Here is a 25,650-nt window from a genome sequence, read left to right as displayed (position 1 = left end):
CCTTTGTAAACGTTTGGCTTAAATTGCTAAAAAGGTGAAACGCTTTAATTTATTTCGTAACTTTTGTATACGTTTGGCTTAAATTGCTAAAAAGGAGAAACACATGGACTTGTTTCATATCGTTTGTAAACGTTTGGCTTAAATTTCTTAAAAGGCGAAACGTTTGGATTTGTTTCGTAGCATTTCTAAACGTTTGGCTTGATTCGCTAAAAAGATGAAACGTTTGGATTTGTTTCGTACCATTTGTAAACGTTTGGCTTAAATCTCTAAAAAGGTGAAAAGTTTGGATTTGTTTCGTAACGTTTGTAAACGTTTGGCTTAAATTGCTATAAAGGTGGAAACGTTTGGATTTGTTTCGTAACGTTTGCCTTATATTGCTAAAAAGGTGAAACACTTGGTTTTGTTTCTTAACGTTTGGCTTATATTGCTAAAAAAGGTGAAACGCTTGGTTTTGTTACGCAACGTTTGCAAACCTTTGGCTTAAATTCCTAAAAATATGAAATGTTTGGATTTGTTTCGTAACGTTTTAAACGTTTGGCTTAAATCGCTAAAATGGGGAAACTGTCACGACCCAAATTTATGTGTCGCGACCGGCGCTAGGGAATGGGAGTGGTAGCTCCGAAACCTGTAGCAAGCCTAAAAACCTGTGTAAATTTTTCGCAAATCAAATCATATTTTATATATCAAAATACATGTGACCCCATTTTACAAAAACATGAGAGTTAAAACGCATTGTACAAATACATAGACAAAAACATCTAGACTACTGCGGACCGCTAGAATGAAAACCTTCTTTCACTTCTTGTGCAAATGACTTCCGAGAATTAAAACTTCGGAAGCTTGACTTTCCAAATCATATCATGCTATCCCTGAAAAATGGGAGGAGTAACGGGGTCAGTATAAAACTGAGTGAGTTCACCAAATTACACGCAATATCACATAAAGGGTTAAAACCGTTGAAAACCCATATTATATATAGAAAATACTCTTTTGAAATCATATTGCATACCCTCTTTACTTTCCTTCATAGCTCTTTGTTTATTTCATAAACTTATAGTTTATACGTATTTGACATCTTTGATTTCTTATTATGGTATTGATATTTTTCTTTTCTTGTTTTGTTTCATTAGTTTTCGACCGAATCTTAAATCTTAGGTTATATCATCATGATTCTGAATCGAGTTAAATCATTGGCAAGTCCCTTGAAACTTGATCCTTATGGTTGGGTCCCGAGATAGTTCAACCGAGTTACCTTCAACCATGTGGCACAGTCCCGAGATAGTTCGACCGAGTTACTCATGCCACTACTTAATCCCAAGTTGTGAGTCCCGAGATAGTTCAATCGAGTTACTCACCAGACACAGGTCCCGAGATAGTTCAACCGAGTTACCTTCGTGTCTGCATTCAGACTCTGCACCCTGCAAGTCTTTTGAACTTAACTGTCGATTCATATAATTCCTATTGTCATTTAATAGGAAAGTTTGTTCACATTGTGTCTCGATCTTGTTTCGTATTGATTCTCGATGTATCACACTTACTTTTTATTTCGTATGAGTCCCGAGGACTATTATCGAGAATGGATGAGATACAGGTCCCGTGATAGTTCTATCGAGTTCAACCTCGTATCTCAAATTCTTATTATTGGATATACCATAGTACATTTTCTTATTACATAAGTTAGTCGTTTTGATATTTCATCTTTGGTTTTCTTGATCCTTTATGGACCATGACATGCACAAAACAATCTACAACATACATCTATAACACACGCACGTATGGGTATTCATTATAATTAAAAGTACGTACAGGAACGTACTATGTTTCTTTATAAGTATATGAATAATAGTACATATAGGAATGTACTATACTTTTCTCGTATATTATTTGATGTTTGACTTCGTATTATGTTGTTTTACCCTTCCCCGGTACTTTAACATTTATACTCTTTTCATGTACTTGTATTATTATCAAAATGGCACAATACAATAAAACATCTTTTTCAAAACATACATATATATGCATTTTAATAACATACATTTAAACATAAAAATATTCGTATAGCTTTCGTATTAAAATACGTAGCTTTACGAATATTAGCGAGTAATTTAAAGTGTACTCACCACTTGCTATCCAAATTATTCAAATAAACACGAAGACATCTCGATCCGTTCCCCTCGAGCCTTGTCGATAGTCGCTTCGTCGAGTCTACGCAAATTCGATAGCGCTACGAATTAATAACAAATCTAATTACGATTACGCATCTAAAACTAGTTCGATCAACATACTTCGGTCATTAAAAACGCTTATCTAAAATAGGTTGACACCTGAACGAAATCGACATTCCTAAAGTTTAGAACGCCGCCTACAACTTTCGTTTAGGTCTCAGACCATGAATTGCACCCGAAGGTGTCGAAAACAAGCTCAGAAGTTATTTCCTTGGAGCTGTTTACAAGTGCAGGGCAGATTGCACAACATAATGTTCTGCCTTTTATGAGCAGTTTAGAGGCAGAATTAGAGAAAACTTAAACTATATAATTATAGCTAATATTTCAAAGTTTCCGTTCCAACAAACTGAACTTGATTTGGACCTATACAGCCCGAGATATTGCCTTTGCAATATCGCTGTTTTCCAGGACAGTTTTATGCAATTTCGTTAACTAGTTTGCGTAACTTTTAATCGTAATCTTATTATGCAATGATACCTAAAATCCATCAAAACCATCCTTTTACAACATCACAACTCAGACACCGTCAACAAACATACACATACCAATCCATGACTTAAACCTTAACAAAACATCAAGGCTTGAATTCATCCACATAGCCAACTATTCATGCATTATTATTGCATCAACTCTAACTCAATCAATCTTGCTTCAAACTCAATCTAGATTCAGCTATATAACTTCAATTGAACACTCATAACTTATCAATTAAATCTCATAGCATCAACTAGATTAGGGCCCGAAACACTTAGCCCATTCATATGTCAAAATTCAATCAAGAATTTTAACAATTCTACATAAATCATATAGTCAGTTCATCAAACACCTAAACTTCACACAATTGTCAACATAGACTAACCATCATCAATTTCAGAAAATACCTCACCTTGGATGTTGTCCCTATGCCGAAGCTTCAAGGCTTAAATTCACCATCAACAATCTTCCATGAAAGCTTATAAACTCATATGAACATCAATTACACCAAAACCCTTAATTAACTCTAAAACCGAAATAAAACTTAGAAACCCTAACCTCAAGTTGTTATTTTTTACCTTGAATAATAGGGCTAGATCAGTAGCTCTCCTTCTCCTCGTTCCGTGGCCGCAAGAATTGTCCAATTCCGTAGAGAAACGAGGAAGTTATGGAGGATTGAAATCTTTGCATATGTTGATCATCAAAGGAAAAAGGAGAACGAATTTGAGACTCAAAAATGTGTTGATTCTGATCTTAAATCAAATGAAATGGGTATATATATTTATGACAAAGGTCTCATTTAGTCCCTCACTTTGCCACCTCCTCAACTTTCACTTTATAACTTTTATTTCGACCAATTTAGTCCATCGATCGCTTAATCATTCGATTCTCGATAAATTCCGTATTATTTATTTCCCAAATAAATAACATTAGTCTCATATCTTATAATATCAATTTCCAATAATTTATTTTGGCAATTTTGGCCAAAAACGCTCAAATTTCCATTTTGAGTTTACTTGCACTTTTTCTCACTTTTTCGTCCAATTTTCATTTTAATGACTATCAGTAACAACTTTATCGATATTATTTTCTTATCTTGAGAAAATAGAGTAAAACACAACTTCCTCCGAAAGTTTGTGGTTAAAAGTCCACTTTAGTCCTTAAAGTGGCTAATTTGCACTTTAACCCTTATTCTTAACTAATCGTCAAACTATCTTCTAAAACGATTTCGTATACTTACGAAATTTTGACGATCGTTTATTAATAATATTTCATGGACCTTGGCGTGAATATTATTCGCTCTGACTTTCCAACTTATTTTATTTTATTTCCTTTTTGTATCGATTAAATCCAATTTATCGCATAATAGTTTTCCATTTAAATTATTATTTTACGATAATTCCAATAGACCCGCTTCAAACTAAGTACTTATTATCCAATCCTAATTTGATATTCTCGTTCTTAATCTTTACAATTATGCTTCGTGGCACTACACGTAATACCTCAAAATTTAGGTTATTACAGAAACGTTTGAATTTGTTTCGTAGCGTTTGTAAACGTTTGACTAAAATCGCTAAAAAGGTGAAACCTTTGGTTTTGTTTCGTAACGTTTGGAAACGTTCGGCTTAAATAGCTAAAAAGATGAAACATTTTGTTTTATTTCGTAATGTTTGTAAACATTTTGCTTAAATTGCTAAAAAGGTGAAACGCTTCCATTTGTTTCGTAACGTTTGTAAACGTTTAGCTTAATTTGCTAAAAAGGTGAAATGCTTGGATTTGTTTCGTAACGTTTGTAAATGTTTGGCTTAAATTGCTAAAAAGGTGAAACGCTTGGATTTATTTCGTAACGTTTCTAAACGTCTGGCTTAAATTCGCCAAAAAGGTGAAACATTTGGATATTTTTCGTAACCTTTGTAAACGTTTGTCTTAAATCGCTAAAAAGGTGAAAACGTTTAGATTTTTTTCGTAACGTTAGTAAACGTGTGGCTTAAATTGCTAAAAAGGTGAAACACTTGGATTTGTTTCGCAACGTTTCTAAACATTTGGCTTAAATTGCTATAAATGTGAAACACTTGGATTTGGTCAGTAAAGTTTGTAAACGTTTGTCTTACATCGCTAAAAAGGTGAACCGTTTGGATTTGTTTCGTAGCGTTTGTAAACGTTTGGCTTAAATCGCTAAAAAGGTGAAATGTTTCGATTTGTTTTGTAGCGTTTGTAAATGTTTGGCTTTAATCGCTAAAAAGGTGAAACATTTGGATTTGTTTTTTACCGTTTGTTTGGCTTAAATCGCGAAAAAGGTGAATTGTTTGGATTTGTTTCGTAATGTTTATAAACGTTTGGCTTAAATTGCTAAAAAGGTGAAACGCTTGGATTTTTTTGTAACGTTTATAAAGGTTTAGCTTAAATTGCTAGAAAGGTGAAACATTTGATTTTTATTTCGTTACTTTTGTAAATGTTTTGCTTATATTGCTAAAAATTAGAAACGTTTGGATTTGTTTCACAACGTTTGTAAACGTTTGGCTTCAATCGCTAAAAAGGGGAAACGTTTTGATTTGTTTCATAAAGTTTGTAAACGTTTTGCATGAATCACTAAAAAGGTGAAACATATGGATTTGTTTCGTAACGTTTGTAACGTTTGGCTGAAATCGCCAAAAGGGGAAATGCTTGGATTTGCTTCGTAACATTTGTAAACGTTTGAGATAAATCGCTAAAAAGGTGAAACGTTTGGATTTGTTTCATAGCATTTGTAAACGTTCGGCTTAAATCGCTAAAAAGGTGAAAAGTTTGGTTTTTTTTTTGTAACGTTTGTAAACGTTTAGCTTAAGTTCCTAAAAATGGGAAACGTTTAGAGTTGTTTCAGGACGTTTGTAAACGTTTGGCTTAAATTGATAAAATTGTGGATTTGTTTTGTAACGTTTGTAAACGTTTGGTATATATTGCTAAAAAGGTCAAACTCTTGTTTTTTTTCGTATCGTTTGTAAACATTTGGCTTAAATCGCTAAAAATGTGAAACGCTTGGATTTGTATTTTAACGTTTGTAAACGCTTGGCTTAAATTGCTAAAAAGGTGAAACGCTTGGTTTTGTTTCGTAACGTTTGTAAACGTTTGGTTTAAATCGCTAAAAATGTGAAACGTTTGGATTTCATTCGCATCGTTTGTAAACGGTTGGCTTAAATTGCTAAAAAGGCGAAACGTTTGGATTAGTTATGTAAGGTTTGTAAACGTTTGGCTTAAATAGCTAAAAAAGTTAAACGTTTCGATTTGTTTCGTAACTTTTGTAAACGTTTGGCTTAAATCGCTAAAAAGGTGAAACGTTTGGATTTGTTTTGTAACGTTTGTAATCGTTCGTCTTAAATCGCTAAAAAGGTAAAACGTTTGGATTTGTTTCATAATCTTTTTAAAAGTTTGGCTTAAATTGCTAAAAAGGTGAAACGCTTTGATTTTTTTCGTAACTTTTGTATACGTTTGGCTTAAATTGCTAAAAAGGAGAAACGCATGGATTTGTTTCTTAACGTTTGTAAACGTTGGGCTTAAATTTCTAAAAATTTGAAACGCTTGGATTTGTATTTTAACGTTTGTAAACGTTTTGCTTAAATTGCTAAAAAGGTGAAACGCTTGGCTTTGTTTTGTAACGTTTGTAAACGTTTGGCTTAAATCGCTAAAAATGTGAAACGTTTGGATTTGTTTCGTAACGTTTGTAAACGTTTTGTTTAAATTGCTAAAAAGACGAAACGTTTGGATTTGGGTCGTAATGTTTGTAAACGTTTGGCTTAAAACGCTAAAAAGGTGAAACGTTTGGTTTTATTTCCTAACCTTTGTAAACGTTTGGCTTAAATCGCTAAAAAGGTGAAACGTTTGGATTTGTTTTGTAAAGTTTGTAAACGGTTGGCTTAAATTGCTAAAAAGGTGAAACGTTTGGTTTTATTTCCTAACCTTTGTTAACATTTGGCTTAAATCACTAAAAAGGTGAAACGTTTGTATTTGTTTCGTAACGTTTGTAAACGTTTGGCTTAAATTGATAAATAGATGAAACGCTTGGATTAGTTTAATAACATTTGTAAACGTTTGGCTTAAATCCATAAAAAGGTGAAACGTTTGGTTTTGTTTCGTAACGTTGGTAAACATTCGGCTTAAATCGTTAAAAAGGTGAAACATTTTGTTTTGTTTCGTAATGTTTGTAAACGTTTGGCTTAAATTGCTAAAAAGGTGAAATGCTTGGATTTCTTTCGTAACGTTTGTAAATGTTTAGCTTAATTTGCTAGAAAGGTGAACCGCTTCGATTTGTTTCATAACGTTTGTAAATGTTTGGCTTAAATCGCTAAAAATGTGAAACGCTTGGATTTGTATTTTAATGTTTGTAAACGTTTGGCTTAAATTGCTAAAAAGGTGAAACACTTGGTTTTGTTTCGTAACGTTTGTAACTAGCTAAAAATGTGAAACGTTTGGATTTGTTTCATAACGTTTGTAAACGTTTGGCTTAAATTGCTAAAAAGGCGAAACGTTTGGATTTGGGTCGTAATGTTTGTAAATGTTTGGCTTAAAACGTTAAAAAGGCGAAACGTTTGGATTTGTTTTGTAGCGTTTGTAAACGTTTGGCTTAAATCGCTAAAAAGGGGAAACGTTTGGATTTGTTTTGTAACGTTTTAAACGTTTGGTTTTGTTTCGTAGCGTTTGTAAACGTTTGGCTTAAATAGCTAAACACGTGAAACATTTGGATTTGTTTCGTAACGTTTGTAAACGTTTGGCTTAAATTGCTAAAAAGGTGAAACGTTTCGATTTGTTTTGTAACGTTTGTAAACGTTTGGCTTAAATCGCTAAAAAGGGGACACGTTTGGATTTGTTTCGTATCGTTTGTAATCGTTCGGCTTAAATCGCTAAAAAGATGAAACATTTGGATTTGTTTCATAACCTTTGTAAACGTTTGGCTTAAACAGCTAAAAAGGTGAATTGCTTTGATTTATTTCGTAACTTTTGTATACATTTGGCTTAAATTGCTAAAAACAAGAAACGCATGGACTTGTTTCATATCCTTTGTAAACATTTGGCTTAAATTGCTTAATAGGTGAAACGTTTAGATTTGTTTCGTAGAGTTTCTAAATGTCTGGCTTAATTCACTAAAAAGGTGAAACGTTTGGATTTGTATCGTACCATTTGTAAACATTTGGTTTAAATCGCTAAAAAGGTAAAAAGTTTGGATTTGTTTCGTAATGTTTGTAAACGTTTGGCTTAAATTGCTAAAAAGGTGGAAACGCTTGGATTTATTTCGTAACGTTTGGCTTATATTGCTAAAAAGGTGAAACGCTCGGGTTTTTTTCGTAACGTTTGGCTTATATTGCTAAAAAGGTGAAGCTCTTGGTTTTGTTTCGTAACGTTTGCAAACCTTTGGCTTAAATTGCTAAAAATATGAAATGTTTGGATTTGTTTCGTAACATTTTAAACGTTTGGCTTAAATCGCTAAAATAGGGAAACGTTTGAATTTGTTTCATAACGTTTGTAATCGTTTGGCTAAAATCGCTAAAAAGATGAAACCTTTGGTTTTGTTTCGTAACATTTGTAAATGTTAGGCTTAAATCGCTAAAAAGGTGAAACATTTTGTTTTGTTTCGTAATGTTTGTAAAACTTTGGTTTAAATTTCTAAAAAGGTGAAACGCTTGCATTTGTTTCATAACGTTTGTAAACGTTTAGCTTAATTTGCTAAAAAGGTGAAACGCTTGGATTTGTTTCGTAACGTTTGTAAATGTTTGGCTTAAATTGCTGAAAAGGTGAAACGCTAGGATTTGTTTCGTAACGTTTTTAAGCGTTTGGCTTAAATTGCTAAAAAGGTAAAACATTTGGATTTGTTTAGTAACCTTTGTAAATGTTTGGCTTAAATCGCTAAAAAGGTGAGAGCGTTTAGATTTTTTTCGTAACGTTAGTAAACGTTTGGCTTAAATTGCTAAAAAGGTGAAACGCTTGGATTTGTTTCGTAACGTTTATAAACGTTTGCCTTAAATTGCAATAAATGTGAAACGCTTGGATTTGTTTTGTAAAGTTTGTAAGCGTTTGGCTTACATCACTAAAAAGGTGAACCGTTTGGATTTGTTTCGTAGCGTTTGTAAACGTTTGGCTGAAATCGCTAAAAAGGTGAAATGTTTGGATTTGATTCGTAGCGTTTGTAAATGTTTGGCTTTAATCGCTAAAAAGGTAATTTGTTTGGATTTGCTTCGTAACGTTTGTAAACGTTTGGCTTAAATTTTTAAAAAGGTAAAACGCTTGGATTTTTTTCGTAACGTTTGTAAAGGTTTAGCTTAAATTGCTAAAAAGGTGAAACATTTGATTTTTGTTTCGTTACTTTTGTAAATATTTTGCTTATATTGCTAAAAATTGGAAACGTTTGGATTTGTTTCGCAACGTTTGTAAAGGTTTGGCTTCAATCGCTAAAAAGGGGAAACGTTTTGATTTGTTTCGTAAAGTTTGTAAACGTTTTGCATGAATCACTAAAAAGGTGAAACATATGGATTTGTTTCGTAACGTTTGTAACTTTTGGCTTAAATCGCCAAAAGGGGAAATGCTTGGATTTGCTTCGTAACATTTGTAAACGTTTGAGATAAATCGCTAAAAAGGTGAAACGTTTGGATTTGTTTCATAGCATTTGTAAACGTTCGGCTTAAATCGCTAAAAAGGTGAAAAGTTTGGTTTTTTTTTGTAACGTTTGTAAACGTTTAGCTTAAGTTCCTAAAAATGGGAAACGTTTAGAGTTGTTTCAGGACATTTGTAAACATTTGGCTTAAATTGATAGAAATGTGGATTCATTTTGTAACGTTTATATATTGCTAAAAAGGTAAAACTCTTGTTTTTTTTTCGTATTGTTTGTAAACATTTGGCTTAAATCGCTAAAAATGTGAAACGCTTGGATTTGTATTTTAACGTTTGTAAACATTTAGCTTAAATTGCTAAAAAGGTGAAACGCTTGGTTTTGTTTCGTAATGTTTGTAAACGTTTGGCTTAAATCGCAAAAAATGTGAAACGTTTGGATTTCTTTCGCATCGTTTGTAAACGTTTGGCTTAAATTGCTAAAAGGGCGAAACGTTTGGATTAGTTATGTAAGGTTTGTAAACGTTTGTCTTAAATAGCTAAAAAAGGAAAACGTTTGGATTTGTTTCGTAACTTTTGTAAACGTTTGGCTTAAATCGCTAAAAAGGTGAAACGTTTGGATTTGTTTTGTAACGTTTGTAATCTTTCGTCTTAAATCGCTAAAAAGGTAAAACGTTTAGATTTGTTTCATAATCTTTTTAAAAGTTTGGCTTAAATTGCTAAAAAGGTGAAACGCTTTGATTTTTTCGTAACTTTTGTATGGGTTTGGCTTAAATTGCTAAAAAGAAGAATCGCATGGATTTGTTTCTTAACGTTTGTAAACGTTGAGCTTAAATTGCTAAAAATGTGAAACGCTTCGATTTGTATTTTAACGTTTGTAAACGTTTTGCTTATATTGCTAAAAAGGTGAAACACTTGGCTTTGTTACGTAACGTTTGGCTTAAATCGCTAAAAATGTGAAACGTTTGGATTTGTTTCGTAACGTTTGTAAACGTTTGGCTTAAATTGCTAAATAGATGAAACGCTTGGATTAGTTTAATAACATTTGTAAACGTTTGGCTTAAATCCATAAAAGGGTGTAACGTTTGGATTTGTTTTGTAACGTTTGTAAACATTTGGCTTAAATCGCTAAAAAGGTGAAACGTTTGGATTTGTTACGTTCCGTTTGTAATCTTTCGTCTTAAATCGCTAAAAAGGTGAAATGTTTGGATTTGTTTCATAACCTTTGTTAACGTTTGTCATATATTGCTAAAAAGGTGAAACGTGTTGATTTGTTTCGTAACTTTTGTATACGTTTGGTTTAAATTCCTAATAAGGAGAAACGCATGGATTTGTTTCAAAACGTTTGTAAACGTTGGGCTTAAATTGCTAAAAAGGTGAAACGTTGGATTTGTTTCGTAGCGTTTATAAATCTTTTGCTTAAATCGCTAAAAAGGTGAAACGTTTGGATTTGTTTCGTACCGTTTGTAAACGTTTGGCTTAAATCGCTAAAAAGGTGAAAAGTTCGGATTTCTTTCGTAACGTTTCTAAATGTTTGGGTTAAATTGCTAAAAAGGTGGAAACGCTTAGATTTTTTTCGTAACATCTGTCTTAAATTGCTAAAAAGGTGAAACGCTTGGTTTTGTTTCGTAACGTTTGCAAACCTTTGGCTTAAATTGCTAAAAATGTGAAATGTTTGGATTTTTTTCGTAACGTTTTAAACGTTTGGCTTAAATTGCTAAAATGGGTTAACGTTTGAATTTGTTTCGTAACGTTTGTAAACGTTTGGCTAAAATCAATAAAAAGGTGAAACGTTTGGTTTTGTTTTGTAATGTTTGTAAACGTTCGGCTTAAATCGCTAAAAAGATGAAATATTTTGTTTTGTTTCGTAGCGTTTGTAAACGTTTGGCTTTAATTGCTAAAAAGGTGAAATGCTTCGATTTGTTTCATAACGTTTGTAAACGTTTATCTTAACTTGCTAAAAAGGTGAAACGCTTGGATTTATTTCCTAACGTTTGTAAATGTTTGGCTTAAATTGATAAAAAGGGGAAACGCTTGGATTTGTTTCGTAACGTTTGTAAACGTTTCGCTTAAATTGCTAAAAAGGTAAAACGCTTGGATTTTTTTCGTAACGTTTGTAAAAGTTTTGCTTAAATTGCAAAAAAAGGTGAAACGCTTGATTTTTATTTCGTCACGTTTGAAAATATGTTGCTTAAATTTCTAAAAATTGGAAACGTTTGGATTTGTTTTGCAATGCTCGTAAACGTTTGGTTTCAATCGCTAAAAAGGTGAAACGTTTTGATTTGTTTCGTTAAGTTTGTAAACGTTTGGCATGAATCGCTAAAAAGGTGAAACACATGGATTTGTTTTGTAACGTTGGTAACGTTTGGCTTAATTCGCTAAAAAGGGAAAACACTTGGATTTGCTTCGTAACGTTCGTAAACATTTGTCAAAAACCGCTAAAAAGGTGAAACATTTAGATTTGTTTCATAACGTTTGTAAACGTTCGGCTTAAATCGCTAAAAAGTTGGAAAGTTTGGATTTGTTTTGTAACGTTTGTAAACGTTTAGCTGAAATTCCTAAAAATGTGAAACGTTTGAAGTTGTTTCGGAACATTTGGCTTAAATTGATAAAAAGGTAAAACGCTTGGATTTGTTTTGTAACGTTTGTAAACTTTTGGTTTAAATTGCTAAAAAAGTGAAACGCTTGTTTTTTTTCGTGACGTTTGTAAACATTTGGGTTAAATCGCTAAAACTGTGAAACGTTTGGATTTGTATTTTAACGTTTGTAAACGTTTGGCTTAAATTGCTAAAAAGGTGAAACACATGGTTTTGTTTCGTAACGTTTGTACACGTTTGGCTTAAATCGCTAAAAATGTGAAACTTTTGGATTTGTTTCGTAACGTTTGTAAACGTTTGGCTTAAATTGCTAAAAGGGCAAAACGTTTGGATTTGTGTCGTAATGTTTGTAAACGTTTGGATTAAATCGCTAAAAAGGCGAAACGTTTGGATTGGTTTTGCAACATTTGTAAAAGTTTGGCTTAATTCGTTAAAAAGGTGAAACGTTTCGATTTGTTTTGTAACGTTTGAAAACGTTTGGCTTAAATCGCTGAAAAGGTGAAACGTTTGGATTTGTTTCGTAACGTTTGTAAATGTTTGGCTTAAATCGCTGAAAAGCTAAGACGTTTGGATTTGTTTCGTTACTTTTGTAAACGTTTGGCTTAAATTTCCAAAAAGGTGAAACTCTTGGATTTGTTTTGTAACGTTTATAAACGTTTAGCTTAAATTCCTAAAAATGTGAAACGCTTGGATTTGTTTCGTAACGTTTGTAAACGTTTGGCTTAAATTGATAAAAAGGTGAAACGCTTGGATTTGTTTTGTAACGTTTGCAAACGTTTTAATAAAATTGCTAAAAAGGTGAAACACTTGGTTTTGTTTCGTAACGTTTATAAACGTTTGGCTTTAATTGCTAAAAATATGAAACGTTTGGATTTGTTTTGTAACGTTTTAAACGTTTATTTTGCTTCGTAACGTTTGTAAACGTTTCGCTTAAATCGCTAAAAAGTTGAAATGTTTGGATTTGTTTCGTAACGTTTCTAAACCTTTGGCTAAGATTGCTAAAAAGGCGAAACGTTTGGATTTGGTTCGTAATGTTTGTAAACGATTGACTTAAATCGCTAAAAAGGTGAAACGTTTGGATTTGCTTCGTAATGTTTGTAAACGTTTGGCTTAAATCGCTAAAAAGGTGAAACGTTTGGATTTGTTTGGTAACGTTTTTAAACATTTTGCTTAAATCGCTAAAAAGGTGAAACGTTAGGATTTATTTCGTAACGTTTGTAAACGTTTGGCTTAAATCGCTAAAAAAGATAAACGTTTGGATTTGTTTCGTAGCGTTAGTAAACGTTTGCCTTAAATTGCTAAAAAGATGAAACGCTTGGATTAGTTTCGTAACCTTTATAAACGTTTGACTTAAATCGCTAAAAAGGTGAAACATTTGGATTTATTTCATAATCTTTGTAAACATTTGGCTTAAATCGCTAAAAAGGGGAAACGTTTGAATTAGTTTCGTATCGTTTGTAAAAGTTTGGCTTAAATCGCTAAAAAAGTGAAACGTTTGGATTTATTTCGTAACGTTTGTAAACATTTGGCTTCAATCGCTAAAATGGTGAAACGTTTGTATTAGTTTTGTAACGTTTGTAAACGTTTGGCATAAATTGCTAAAAAGGTGTAATATTTGGATTTGTTTCGTAATGTTTGTAAAGTTTGGCTTAAATTGCTAAAAAGATGAAATACTTGGTTTTGTTTCGTAAAGTTTGTAAACTTTCGGCTTAAGTAGCTAAAAATGTGAAACGTTTGGATTTGTTTCGTATCGTTTGTAAACGTTGGTCTTAAATTGCTAAAAAGGTGAAATGCTTGGATTTTTTTTGTATCATTTGTAAATGTTTGGCTTAAATTACTAAAAAGGTGAAACGCTTGGATTTGTTTCAAACCTTTTGTAAACGTTTGGCGTAAATCGCTAAAAAGGAGAAACGTTTGGATTTGTTTCGAAATATTTGTAAACGTTTGGCTTTAATCGCTATAAAGATAAAAAAATATATAGGATTTGTTTCGTAGCGTTTGTAAACGTTTGGCTTAAATCGTTAAAAAGGTGAAAAGTTTGGCTTAAATCGCTAAAAAGGTGAAACGTTTTGATTTGTTTCGTAACTTTTTAAACATTTCACATAAATCGCTAAAATGGGGAAACATTTGGATTTGTTTCGTAACTTTTGTAAACGTTTAACTTATATTGCTATAAAGGTGATACGCTGGGATTTGTTTCGTAACGTTTGTAAACGTTTGGCATATATCGCTAAAAAGGTAAAATGTTCGGATTTGTTTTGTAATGTTTGTAAACGTTTCGCTTCAATCGCAAAAAAAGGGGAAATGTTTGGATTTTTTCGTAACTTTTGTAAACGTTTTGCTTAAATCGCTAAAATGGGGAAACGTTTCATTTGTTTCATAACGTTTGTAAACGTTTGGCTTAAATAGCTAAAAAGGTGAAACATTTGCATTTGTTTCGTAACGTTTTTAAACGTTTGGCTTAAATCGCTAAAATGGGAAAACGTTTGGATTTGTTTCGTAACGTTTGTAAACATTTGGATTTGTCTAGTAACGTTTGTAAATGTTTGGTTTTGTTTCGTAATGTTGGTAAACGTTTTGCTTAAATCGCTAAAATGGGGAAACATTTGGATTTGTTTCTTAACGTTTGTAAATGTTTGGCTTCAATCGCCAAAAAGGTGAAACGTTTGGATTTATTTCGTAACGTTTGTATACGTTTGGCTTAAATTGCTAAAAATGTTAAAATCTTGTTTTTGTTCCGTAATGTTTGTAAACGTTTGGATTTGTTTCGTAACGTTTGTAAATGTTTGGCTTAAATCGCGAAAAATGTGAAACGTTTAGAATTGTTTCGCAACGTTTGTAAACGTTTGGCTTATATCGCTAAAATAGGGAAACGTTTGGATTTGTTTCGTAACATTTGTAAACGTTTGGCTTCAATCGCTAAAAATGTGAAACGTATGTTTTTGTTCCGTAATGTTTGTAAACGTTTCAGTTTATTTTGTAATGTTTTAAAGATTTGGCTTACATCGCAAAAAAGGTTAAACGTTTGTTTTTATTTCGTAACGTTTGTAAACGTTTGGCTTAATTCGCTAAAAAGGTGAAACGATTGGATTTGTTTCGTAACATTTGTAAACGTTTGGCTTAAATTGCTAAAAAGGTGAAACGCTTGGATTTGTTTCGTAACTTTTGTAAACATTTGGCTTAAATTGCTAAAAATGTGAAACGTTTGGTTTGGTTACGTAACGTTTGTAAACATTTGTCCTAAATCGCTAAAAATATGAAACGTTTGGATTTGATTCGTAACATTTTAATCATTTTGTTTTGCTTCGTAACGTTTTAAACGTTTGGCTTAAATCGCTAAAAAGGGGAAACGTTTGGATTTGTTTCGTAACGTTTCTAAATGTTTGCCTTAAATTGCTAAAAAGGAGAAAGGTTTGAATTTGTTTTGTAACGTTTGTAAACGTTTGGCTTAAATTGCTAAAAAGGTGAAAGGTTTGGATTTGTTTCGCAAAGTTTGTTAACGTTTGCCTTAAATCACTAAAAAGGTGAAACGTTTGGATTTGTTTTGTAACGTTTGAAAACGTTTGGCTTAAATCGCTAAAAAGGTGAAATGTTTGGATTTGTTTCGTAGCGTTTGTAAACGTTTGGCTTAAATCGCTAAGAAGGTGAAACAGTTGGATTTGTTTCGTAAGGTTTGTAAACGTTTGGCTTAATTTGCTAAAAAGGTGAAACTTTCGGATTTGTTTCGTAACATTTGTAAACGTTTGGCTTAAATTGCTAAAAAGGTGCAACGCTTGGATTTGTTTCGTAACGTTTGTAAACGTTTGGCTTAAATTGCTAAAAATGTGAAAATTTTGATTTGTTTCTTAACCTTTGTAAACGTTTGGATTAAATTGCTAATATGGTAAAACGTTTGGATTTGTTTTATAACCTTTGTAAATGTTTGGCTTAAATCGCTATAAAGGTGAAATGTTTGGATTTGTTTCATAATGTTTGTAAACTTTTGGCTTAAATCGCTAAAAACGTGAAATGTTGGATTTGTTTCGTACCGTTTGTAAACGTTTGGCTTCAATCGCTAAAAAGATGAAACGCTTGGATTTGTTTCGTAATGTTTGTAAACGTTTGGCTTAAATTGATAAAAAGGTGAAACATTTTATTTTATTTCGTAACGTTTGTAAACGTTTCGCTTAAATCGCTAAAAAGGTGAAACGTTTGAATTTGTTTCGTAATGTTGGTAAACGTTTGGCTTAAATCACTAAAAAGGTGAAATATTTAGCTTAAATCGCTAAAAAGGTGAAACATTTCGATTTGTTTCATATAGTTTGTAAACGTTTGGCTTAAATTGCTAAAATGGTAAAACGTTTGGATTTGTTTCGTAACCTTTGTAAACGTTTGGCGTAAATTGCTAAAAAGGTTAAACGCTTTGATTTGTTTCGTAACGTTTGTAAACGTTGGCTTAAATCGCTAAAAAGGTGAAACGTTTGGATTTGTTTCGTAACCTTTGTAAACGTTTGTCTTAAATTGCTAAAAAGGTGAAACGATTTGATTTGTTTTGTAACGTTTGTAAATGTTTGGCTTAAATCGCTAAAAAGGAGAAACGCTTGAATTTTTTTTGTACCGTTTGTAAACATTTGGCTTAAATCGCTAAAAAGGAGAAACGTTTGGATTTGTTTTGTAGCGTTTGTAAATGTTTAGCTTAAATTGCTAAAAAGGTGCAACGCTTGGATTTGTTTCGTAATGTTTGTAAACGTTTGGCTTAAATTGCTAAAAAGGTGAAAATTTTGATTTGTTTCTTAACCTTTGTAAACGTTTGGCTTAAATTGCTAATAAGGTGAAACGTTTGGATTTGTTTTATAACCTTTGTAAATGTTTGGCTTAAATCGCTATAAAGGTGAAATGTTTGGATTTGTTTCATAATGTATGTAAACTTTTGGCTTAAATCGCTAAAAACGTGAAATGTTGGATTTGTTTCGTAACGTTTGTAAACGTTTGGCTTCAATCGCTAAAAAGATGAAACGCTTGGATTTGTTTCGTAATGTTTGTAAACGTTTGGCTTAAATTGATAAAAAGGTAAACATTTTATTTTGTTTCGTAATGTTTCTAAACGTTTCGCTTAAATCGCTAAAAAGGTGAAACGTTTGAATTTGTTTCGTAATGTTGGTAAACGTTTGGCTTAAATCACTAAAAAGGTGAAATATTCGGCTTAAATCGCTAAAAAGGTGAAACATTTCGATTTGTTTCATATAGTTTGTAAACGTTTGGCTTAAATTGCTAAAATGGTAAAACGTTTGGATTTGTTTCGTAACCTTTGTAAACGTTTGGCGTAAATTGCTAAAAAGGTTAAACGCTTTGATTTGTTTCGTAACGTTTGTAAACGTTGGCTTAAATCGCTAAAAAGGTGAAACGTTTGGATTTGTTTCGTAACCTTTGTAAACGTTTGGCTTAAATTGCTAAAAAGGTGAAACGATTTGATTTGTTTTGTAACGTTTGTAAATGTTTGGCTTAAATCGCTAAAAAAGAGAAACGCTTTAATTTGTTTTGTACCGTTTGTAAACGTTTGGCTTAAATCGCTAAAAAGGAGAAACGTTTGGATTTGTTTCGTAGCGTTTGTAAATGTTTAGCTTAAATCGCTAAAAAGGTGAAACGTTTGGATTTGTTTTGTACCGTTTGAAAACGTTTGGCTAATATCGCTTAAAAGGTGAAACATTTGGATTTGTTTCGTATCGTTTGTAAACATTTGGCTTAAATTGCTAAAAAGGCGAAACGTTTGGATTTGTTTTGTACGGTTTGTAAACGTTTGGCTTAAATCGCTAAAAAGGTGAAACGTTTGGATTTGTTTCGTAACTTTTGTAAACGTTTGGCTTAAATCGCTAAAAAGGTAAAACGTTTGGATTTGTTTCGTAACTTTTGTAAACATTTGGCTTAAATTGCTAAAAATGTGAAACGTTTGGTTTGGTTACGTAACGTTTGTAAACATTTGTCTTAAATCGCTAAAAATATGAAACGTTTGGATTTGATTCGTAACATTTTAATCATTTTGTTTTGCTCCGTAAACTTTGTAAACTTTCGGCTTAAGTAGCTAAAAATGTGAAACGTTTGGATTTGTTTCGTATCGTTTGTAAACGTTGGTCTTAAATTGCTAAAAAGGTGAAATGCTTGGATTTTTTTTGTATCATTTGTAAATGTTTGGCTTAAATTACTAAAAAGGTGAAACGCTTGGATTTGTTTCGAAACATTTGTAAACGTTTGGCGTAAATCGCTAAAAAGGAGAAACGTTTGAATTTGTTTCGAAATATTTGTAAACGTTTGGCTTTAATCGCTATAAAGATAAAAAAAATATATTGGATTTGTTTCGTAGCATTTGTAAACGTTTGGCTTAAATCGTTAAAAAGGTGAAAAGTTTGGCTTAAATCGCTAAAAGGTGAAATGTTTTGATTTGTTTCGTAACTTTTTAAACATTTCACATAAATCGCTAAAATGGGGAAACATTTGGATTTGTTTCGTAACTTTTGTAAACGTTTGACTTAAATCGCTAAAAAGGTGAAACATTTGGATTTGTTTCGTAACGTTTGTAAAGGTTTAACTTATATTGCTATAAAGGTGATACGCTGGGATTTGTTTCGTAACGTTTGTAAACGTTTGGCATATATCGCTAAAAAGGTAAAATGTTCGGATATGTTTTGTAATGTTTGTAAACGTTTCGCTTCAATCGCAAAAAAAGGGGAAATGTTTGGATTTTTTCGTAACTTTTGTAAACGTTTTGCTTAAATCGCTAAAATGGGGAAACGTTTCATTTGTTTCATAACGTTTGTAAACGTTTGGCTTAAATAGCTAAAAAGGTGAAACATTTGCATTTGTTTCGTAACGTTTTTAAACGTTTGGCTTAAATCGCTAAAATTGGAAAACGTTTGGATTTGTTTCGTAACGTTTGTAAACATTTGGATTTGTCTAGTAACGTTTGTAAATGTTTGGTTTTGTTTCGTAACGTTTATAAACGTTTTGCTTAAATCGCTAAAATGGGGAAACATTTGGATTTTTTTCTTAACGTTTGTAAATGTTTGGCTTCAATCGCCAAAAAGGTGAAACGTTTGGATTTATTTCGTAACGTTTGTATACGTTTGGCTTAAATTGCTAAAAATGTTAAAATCTTGTTTTTGTTCCGTAATGTTTGTAAACGTTTGGATTTGTTTCGTAACGTTTGTAAATGTTTGGCTTAAATCGCGAAAAATGTGAAACGTTTAGAATTGTTTCGCAACGTTTGTAAACGTTTGGCTTATATCGCTAAAATAGGGAAACGTTTGGATTTGTTTCGTAACATATGTAAACGTTTGGCTTAACGTTTGGCTTCAATCGCTAAAAATGTGAAACGTATGTTTTTGTTCCGTAATGTTTGTAAACGTTTCAGTTTATTTTGTAATGTTTTAAAGATTTGGCTTACATCGCAAAAAAGGTTAAACGTTTGTTTTTATTTCGTAACGTTTGTAAACGTTTGGCTTAATTCTCTAAAAAGGTGAAACGATTGGATTTGTTTCGTAACATTTGTAAACGTTTGGCTTAAATTGCTAAAAAGGTGAAACGCTTGGATTTGTTTCGTAACTTTTGTAAACATTTGGCTTAAATTGCTAAAAATGTGAAACGTTTGGTTTGGTTACGTAACGTTTGTAAACATTTGTCCTAAATCGCTAAAAATATGAAACGTTTGGATTTGATTCGTAACATTTTAATCATTTTGTTTTGCTTCGTAACGTTTTAAACGTTTGGCTTAAATCGCTAAAAAGGGGAAACGTTTGGATTTGTTTCGTAACGTTTCTAAATGTTTGCCTTAAATTGCTAAAAAGGAGAAAGGTTTGAATTTGTTTTGTAACGTTTGTAAACGTTTGGCTTAAATTGCTAAAAAGGTGAAAGGTTTGGATTTGTTTCGCAAAGTTTGTTAACGTTTGCCTTAAATCACTAAAAAGGTGAAACGTTTGGATTTGTTTTGTAACGTTTGAAAACGTTTGGCTTAAATCGCTAAAAAGGTGAAATGTTTGGATTTGTTTCGTAGCGTTTGTAAACGTTTGGTTTAAATCGCTAAGAAGGTGAAACAGTTGGATTTGTTTCGTAAGGTTTGTAAACGTTTGGCTTAATTTGCTAAAAAGGTGAAACGTTCGGATTTGTTTCGTAACATTTGTAAACGTTTGGCTTAAATTGCTAAAAAGGTGCAACGCTTGGATTTGTTTCATAACGTTTGTAAACGTTTGGCTTAAATTGCTAAAAAGGTGAAAATTTTGATTTGTTTCTTAACCTTTGTAAACATTTGGCTTAAATTGCTAATAAGGTGAAACGTTTGGATTTGTTTTATAACCTTTGTAAATGTTTGGCTTAAATCGCTATAAAGGTGAAATGTTTGGATTTTTTTCATAATGTTTGTAAACTTTTGGCTTAAATCGCTAAAAACGTGAAATGTTGGATTTGTTTCGTACCGTTTGTAAACGTTTGGCTTCAATCGCTAAAAAGATGAAACGCTTGGATTTGTTTCGTAATGTTTGTAAACGGTTGGCTTAAATTGATAAAAAGGTGAAACATTTTATTTTATTTCGTAACGTTTGTAAACGTTTCGCTTAAATCGCTAAAAAGGTGAAATATTTGAATTTGTTTCGTAATGTTGGTAAACGTTTGGCTTAAATCACTAAAAAGGTGAAATATTTAGCTTAAATCGCTAAAAAGGTGAAACATTTCGATTTGTTTCATATAGTTTGTAAACGTTTGGCTTAAATTAATAAAATGGTAAAACGTTTGGATTTGTTTCGTAACCTTTGTAAACGTTTGGCGTAAATTGCTAAAAAGGTTAAACGCTTTGATTTGTTTCGTAACGTTTGTAAACGTTGGCTTAAATCGCTTAAAAGGTGAAACGTTTGGATTTGTTTCGTAACCTTTGTAAACATTTGGCTTAAATTGCTAAAAAGGTGAAACGATTTGATTTGTTTTGTAACGTTTGTAAATGTTTGGCTTAAATCGCTAAAAAGGAGAAACGCTTGAATTTGTTTTGTACCGTTTGTAAACGTTTGGCTTAAATCGCTAAAAAGGAGAAACGTTTGGATTTGTTTCGTAGCGTTTGTAAATGTTTAGCTTAAATTTCTAAAAAGGTGCAACGCTTGGATTTGTTTCGTAATGTTTGTAAACGTTTGGCTTAAATTGCTAAAAAGGTGAAAATTTTGATTTGTTTCTTAGCCTTTGTAAACGTTTGGCTTAAATTGCTAATAAAGTGAAACGTTTGGATTTGTTTTATAACCTTTGTAAATGTTTGGCTTAAATCGCTATAAAGGTGAAATGTTTGGATTTGTTTCATAATGTATGTAAACTTTTAGCTTAAATCGCTAAAAACGTGAAATGTTGGATTTGTTTCGTAACATTTGTAAACGTTTGGCTTCAATCGCTAAAAAGATGAAACGCTTGGATTTGTTTCGTAATGTTTGTAAACGTTTGGCTTAAATTGATAAAAAGGTGAAACATTTTATTTTGTTTCGTAACGTTTCTAAATGTTTCGCTTAAATCGCTAAAAAGGTGAAACGTTTGAATTTGTTTCCTAATGTTGGTAAACGTTTGGCTTAAATCACTAAAAAGGTGAAATATTTGGCTTAAATCGCTAAAAAGGTGAAACATTTCGATTTGTTTCATATAGTTTGTAAACGTTTGGCTTAAATTGCTAAAATGGTAAAACGTTTGGATTTGTTTCGTAACCTTTGTAAACGTTTGGCGTAAATTGCTAAAAAGGTTAAACGCTTTGATTTGTTTCGTAACGTTTGTAAACGTTGGCTTAAATCGCTAAAAAGGTGAAACGTTTGGATTTGTTTCGTAACCTTTGTAAACGTTTGGCTTAAATTGCTAAAAAGGTGAAACGATTTGATTTGTTTTGTAACGTTTGTAAATGTTTGGCTTAAATCGCTAAAAAGGAGAAACGCTTGAATTTGTTTTGTACCGTTTGTAAACGTTTGGCTTAAATCGCTAAAACGGAGAAACGTTTGGATTTGTTTCGTAGCGTTTGTAAATGTTTAGCTTAAATTGCTAAAAAGGTGCAACGGTTGGATTTGTTTCGTAACGTTTGTAAACGTTTGGCTTAAATTGCTAAAAAGGTGAAAATTTTGATTTGTTTCTTAACCTTTGTAAACGTTTGGCTTAAATTGCTAATAAGGTGAAACGTTTGGATTTGTTTTATTACCTTTGTAAATGTTTGGCTTAAATCGCTATAAAGGTGAAATGTTTGGATTTGTTTCATAATGTTTGTAACCTTTTGGCTTAAATCGCTAAAAACGTGAAATGTTGGATTTGTTTCGTAACGTTTGTAAACGTTTGGCTTCAATCGCTAAAAAGATGAAACGCTTGGATTTGTTTCGTAATGTTTGTAAACGTTTGGCTTAAATTGATAAAAAGGTGAAACATTTTATTTTGTTTCGTAACGTTTGTAAACGTTTCGCTTAAATCGCTAAAAAGGTGAAACGTTTGAATTTGTTTCGTAATGTTGGTAAACGTTTGGCTTAAATCACTAAAAAGGTGAAATATTTGGCTTAAATCGCTAAAAAGGTGAAACATTTCGATTTGTTTCATATAGTTTGTAAACGTTTGGCTTAAATTGCTAAAATGGTAAAACGTTTGGATTTGTTTCGTAACCTTTGTAAACGTTTGGCGTAAATTGCTAAAAAGGTTAAACGCTTTGATTTGTTTCGTAACGTTTGTAAACGTTGGCTTAAATCGCTAAAAAGGTGAAACGTTTGGATTTGTTTCGTAACCTTTGTAAACGTTTGGACTAAATTGCTAAAAAGGTGAAACGATTTGATTTGTTTTGTAACGTTTGTAAATGTTTGGCTTAAATCGCTAAAAAGGAGAAACGCTTGAATTTGTTTTGTACCGTTTGTAAACGTTTGGCTTAAATCGCTAAAACGGAGAAACGTTTGGATTTGTTTCGTAGCGTTTGTAAATGTTTAGCTTAAATTGCTAAAAAGGTGCAACGCTTGGATTTGTTTCATAACGTTTGTAAACGTTTGGCTTAAATTGCTAAAAAGGTGAAAATTTTGATTTGTTCTTTAACCTTTGTAAACGTTTGGCTTAAATTGCTAATAAGGTGAAACGTTTGGATTTGTTTTATTACCTTTGTAAATGTTTGGCTTAAATAGCTATAAAGGTGAAATGTTTGGATTTGTTTCATAATGTTTGTAAACTTTTGGCTTAAATCGCTAAAAACGTGAAATGTTGGATTTGTTTCGTAACGTTTGTAAACGTTTGGCTTCAATCGCTAAAAAGATGAAACGCTTGGATTTGTTTCGTAATGTTTGTAAACGTTTGGCTTAAATTGATAAAAAGGTGAAACATTTTATTTTGTTTCGTAACGTTTGTAAACGTTTCGCTTAAATCGCTAAAAAGGTGAAACGTTTGAATTTGTTTCGTAATGTTGGTAAACGTTTGGCTTAAATCACTAAAAAGGTGAAATATTTGGCTTAAATCGCTAAAAAGGTGAAACATTTCGATTTGTTTCATATAGTTTGTAAACGTTTGGCTTAAATTGCGAAAATGGTAAAACGTTTGGATTTGTTTCGTAACCTTTGTAAACGTTTGGCGTAAATTGCTAAAAAGGTTAAACGCTTTGATTTGTTTCGTAACGTTTGTAAACGTTGGCTTAAATCACTAAAAAGGTGAAACGTTTGGATTTGTTTTGTAACCTTTGTAAACGTTTGGCTTAAATTGCTAAAAAGGTGAAACGATTTGATTTGTTTTGTAACGTTTGTAAATGTTTGGCTTAAATCGCTAAAAAGGAGAAACGCTTGAATTTGTTTTGTACCGTTTGTAAACGTTTGGCTTAAATCGCTAAAATGGAGAAACGTTTGGATTTGTTTCGTAGCGTTTGTAAATGTTTAGCTTAAATTGCTAAAAAGGTGCAACGCTTGGATTTGTTTCGTAACGCTTGTAAACGTTTGGCTTAAATTGCTAAAAAGGTGAAAATTTTGATTTGTTTCTTAACCTTTGTAAACGTTTGGTTTAAATTGCTAATAAGGTGAAACGTTTGGATTTGTTTTATTACCTTTGTAAATGTTTGGCTTAAATCGCTATAAAGGTGAAATGTTTGGATTTGTTTCATAATGTTTGTATACTTTTGGCTTAAATCGCTAAAAACGTGAAATGTTGGATTTGTTTCGTAACGTTTGTAAACGTTTGGCTTCAATCGCTAAAAAGATGAAACGCTTGGATTTGTTTCGTAATGTTTGTAAACGTTTGGCTTAAATTGATAAAAAGGTGAAACATTTTATTTTGTTTCGTAACGTTTGTAAACGTTTCGCTTAAATCGCTAAAAAGGTGAAACGTTTGAATTTGTTTCGTAATGTTGGTAAACGTTTGGCTTAAATCACTAAAAAGGTGAAATATTTGGCTTAAATCGCTAAAAAGGTGAAACATTTTGATTTGTTTCATATAGTTTGTAAACGTTTGGCTTAAATTGCTAAAATGGTAAAACGTTTGGATTTGTTTCGTAACCTTTGTAAACGTTTGGCGTAAATTGCTAAAAAGGTTAAACGCTTTGATTTGTTTCGTAACGTTTGTAAACGTTGGCTTAAATCGCTAAAAAGGTGAAACGTTTGGATTTGTTTCGTAACCTTTGTAAACGTTTGGCTTAAATTGCTAAAAAGGTGAAACGATTTGATTTGTTTTGTAACGTTTGTAAATGTTTGGCTTAAATCGCTAAAAAGGAGAAACGCTTGAATTTGTTTTGTACCGTTTGTAAACGTTTGGCTTAAATCGCTAAAACGGAGAAACGTTTGGATTTGTTTCGTAGCGTTTGTAAATGTGTAGCTTAAATTGCTAAAAAGGTGCAACGCTTGGATTTGTTTCGTAACGTTTGTAAACGTTTGGCTTAAATTGCTAAAAAGGTGAAAATTTTGATTTGTTTCTTAACCTTTGTAAACGTTTGGCTTAAATTGCTAATAAGGTGAAACGTTTGGATTTGTTTTATTACCTTTGTAAATGTTTGGCTTAAATCGCTATAAAGGTGAAATGTTTGGATTTGTTTCATAATGTTTGTAAACTTTTGGCTTAAATCGCTAAAAACGTGAAATGTTGGATTTGTTTCGTAACGTTTGTAAACGTTTGGCTTCAATCGCTAAAAAGATGAAACGCTTGGATTTGTTTCGTAATGTTTGTAAACGTTTGGCTTAAATTGATAAAAAGGTGAAACATTTTATTTTGTTTCGTAACGTTTGTAAACGTTTCGCTTAAATCGCTAAAAAGGTGAAACGTTTGAATTTGTTTCGTAATGTTGGTAAACGTTTGGCTTAAATCACTAAAAAGGTGAAATATTTGGCTTAAATCGCTAAAAAGGTGAAACATTTCGATTTGTTTCATATAGTTTGTAAACGTTTGGCTTAAATTGCTAAAATGGTAAAACGTTTGGATTTGTTTCGTAACCTTTGTAAACGTTTGGCGTAAATTGCTAAAAAGGTTAAACGCTTTGATTTGTTTCGTAACGTTTGTAAACGTTGGCTTAAATCGCTAAAAAGGTGAAACGTTTGGATTTGTTTCGTAACCTTTGTAAACGTTTAGCTTAAATTGCTAAAAAGGTGAAACGATTTGATTTGTTTTGTAACGTTTGTAAATGTTTGGCTTAAATCGCTAAAAAGGAGAAACTCTTGAATTTGTTTTGTACCGTTTGTAAACGTTTGGCTTAAATCGCTAAAACGGAGAAACGTTTGGATTTGTTTCGTAGCGTTTGTAAATGTTTAGCTTAAATCGCTAAAAAGGTGAAACGTTTGGATTTGTTTTGTACCGTTTGAAAACGTTGG

This window comes from Mercurialis annua, linkage group LG3 (genome assembly GCF_937616625.2).
Source record: "Mercurialis annua linkage group LG3, ddMerAnnu1.2, whole genome shotgun sequence".
Taxonomy (NCBI): Eukaryota; Viridiplantae; Streptophyta; class Magnoliopsida; order Malpighiales; family Euphorbiaceae; genus Mercurialis; species Mercurialis annua.
The sequence above is the reverse complement of the archived record's forward strand: the minus strand, read 5'-3'. Positions refer to the sequence as shown.